A 3,085-nucleotide genomic window follows, 5' to 3' on the forward strand; every position below is an offset into this window, starting at 1 on the left:
TAATGGCTTGATCAAGTTCTGTGTTGAATGAAGCTTCTGATGGCCCTATTTATAGAGACGTCTGGGCATCGGTCATTTCGAATTTCGAAATAACCGTTGGAGGGAAACGGCTTCCTGTCGTTGTCATCCTGACTTGCTCAGAGCTCTCGGCCAATCAGATTTGTGTATCTTATGTCCTCGGTCAGCTCAGCAGACTTTCTTTCCTTTTATGGTAAAGTCAACTAGACAGCATACTGTGTCGTCTGAACTTTACCCAAAGTAGAAATACTTTGTTTGGAAGTTTTCCTTAGCCAGTTGCTGTCTTGTACGCTTTGTCGAATCTACTCAGCAGCTTCATCTTGAAGTTGTTCCCGAAGGTCTTCTAGATCCTTCTTTCGCTGAGTTGCGTTTTGTCCAAAGTGACAACGTTTTGACAAACGCGGGCCGAGTTGTACTGAGTTGTTTGACTTGGGCCTTGACTTCCGTATTGGGCTTGGGCCTTTTAATTCTTGTGTCTTATAACCAATTTTAACTTAACATTGAACAAACACATTAGTAGAATAAATCAAAGCATTTAAACTTAGTGTGTTTAGAATATGTATTTCAATTATACTTAAACAATTTTGTCAAATCAAAATTATGTGGAAAGGTGTTTCAACACAAGGTACCTAAATATTTGGTAAAATCCAAATAGGAACGAAAAGTGGTCAGAAACGAAGGAAAAACCCTACCAAAAAAGTCAAAGACGAAGAAAATCAAACGCACCGAAACGAAGACGAGACACGAAGTCAAAACCGGGAAGAATCACCCGTGTCGCGACCGATATTCCCTATTCTCGGTCACGACACGCGTTTATCAGTCATCTCTCTCTTCCGTTTTTGAAGACCAAAAGCTTGCCCTCAATCTCGGCTGAAATTCTGTAATCTCGGTAGGATCAAAAATTCCTGCAGCACTATTTTCACATGCTTTAATTCAAGAAACACGTTCGTTCGAGTGGATAGAAATGTCTCTTCACAACGGACACGACCCCTAAACATGACTCTTCAACATCTTATAAATAGAGAGTTGATTCAGAGTTGTACAGAGTTAGATAATGAAGATTTAGTACAGAATTTATGCAGAAATCCTGAGTCAAAAACGATTCAGAGTTAGAAGTCCAATTTTGTAAAAACGATATGATGTACACACATTGTTTATCGATTAATTACAAACACAGTAGCATTTAGATTTAGATTAAGATCTGTTCGAAGATTAGTTTACATTTTGGTAGTAGAAATACCATCTTTATTCCGAAGATTCAGTGAGAAGATTAAGTAGCGAATTCGACCCCGGAGCCTGACAAACTCTAACGAGGTTTGAGGAAAGGATTGACGACCCGGAACTTGTAAACTTGTATCGTTTTGAATGCTTCCATGCTTTTGAATGCTTCCATGCTTTTTACTCTCTGTAAACTTGTATCAAATTTACACTTCATCTAATAAAGTTTATGAAATTCAATATATTTTTATGTAGCACTTCTGTAAATGATTCGAAGTGAGTTCTGGTGTTTTCATTAAAATGTAGTTAAATTCAATATCTTTACAAGGAAACTTTGTTGAACACTTAGGCAAATTCATTCTTAAGGACGGTATGATCGTTAAGTCGGCTTATCGGAAATAAGAGTCAATTTGGTTAAGGTAGCAATCTTGCCCGACTGTAGGAGGATTGTCTGCGGTTCAAAGCCTTTTAATTGAACTAGTTTACGTTGTTACACATTTATAATTTATACAAAGTTTAAAGTTGTTTTCTTTGCTTAATGCAAACGAACACAATTAATCTTTTATTTTAAACACTAAATGTTTCTGTTTTGTAATTCATATTCAAAACATGATTGATTTCTAACATTTTTCATACATTCTACCTAGTTCTTATTTAATCAATCTCAAGTCCAATCTCAAATAACGATTATCTATTTTTATAAACCTTAAATCGTATTTAAACAACATATAAATAAGTTTTTATTGAAAAATGTTCCATGTGGGATCGATATCTTTTTATTACTACAAGTGAAACCGTGCACTTGCAGAAATCGCTCAACAAGTTTTTGGCGCCGTTGCCAGGGAACACCAAAATTTTTAACAAAAATTTAGATTTTTCGTGTTTTATTTCGAATCTAGGTTTATACATACTTATTTTAACTTTTATATTTTATTTATTTTTATTTACTAACATATTTATTTTTCAAATTCTGTTTTGAAGGTAGTCTTGGTTCGTGCAAAAATTTCAAGTTCATGTGCAGTTCTCGAAGTTCGGGCATTTCATCAAACCCATTAGACCCAGAAATTGAAAAGACACTTAGAAATAATAGAAAAAACAAGAAAGACAAAGAAAAAGAAAATTCTGAGCCAGAAAATATGGCAGATCCACCAACGCTCATGGATTACGCTAGGCCAGGAGTGGCCGATGTAACCACTAGTATAGTTAGACCCAGAATAAACGCAAACCAATTTGAAATTAAGCCAACTTTGCTTAATATGTTGCAAAATAATGTAACATTTTATGGGTTACCTAACGAAAATCCTAACACACATTTGACAAATTTTCTAGAAATTTGAAAATTTGTGACACTTTTAAAATACCAGATGTGACTGTCGAAGCAATCAAACTTCACCTCTTTCCTTTCACTTTAAAGGATAGAGCCAAATATTGGTTAGCTTCTATGCCAGGCGCAACATTTGCAACTTGGGAACAATTAGCCAAAGCATTTTATCAAAATATTTCCCTTTAGCAAAAACAGCAAGAGTCATAAAAGAGTTAACATCTTTTTCTCAAAATGATAATGAAATTCTCTATGAGGCTTGGGAACGTTTTAAAGAACTTCAACGTTTATGCCCACATCACCAATTACCCGATGCACTTTTAATGCAAACTTTTTATAATGGGATTAATCCTACAACTAGAGGTTCATTAGATGCTATGTCGGGAGGGTTATTTATGAAGAAGACATCCACCCAAGCAAGGGAACTTTTGGAGGAAATGGCAATCAACAGCAGTATGTGGCCCGCTGAACGTGGACACATACCGGTGGCGAAACCATCGTCCTCAACCACATTATCCGTTAAAGGTA

General features: G+C 35.6%; 1 non-coding gene across 1 annotated transcript; it reads right to left on the reverse strand.

Annotated features, from left to right (window-relative positions):
* Nucleotides 1–2,757: 2,757 nt before the first annotated feature.
* On the reverse strand, nucleotides 2,758–2,864 carry LOC136234491 (small nucleolar RNA R71). Its single transcript, XR_010691372.1, has one exon. It is a non-coding gene; the product is annotated as a small nucleolar RNA R71 (small nucleolar RNA).
* Nucleotides 2,865–3,085: the final 221 nt, after the last annotated feature.

This window comes from Euphorbia lathyris, chromosome 6 (assembly GCF_963576675.1).
Source record: "Euphorbia lathyris chromosome 6, ddEupLath1.1, whole genome shotgun sequence".
Classification (NCBI taxonomy): domain Eukaryota; kingdom Viridiplantae; phylum Streptophyta; class Magnoliopsida; order Malpighiales; family Euphorbiaceae; genus Euphorbia; species Euphorbia lathyris.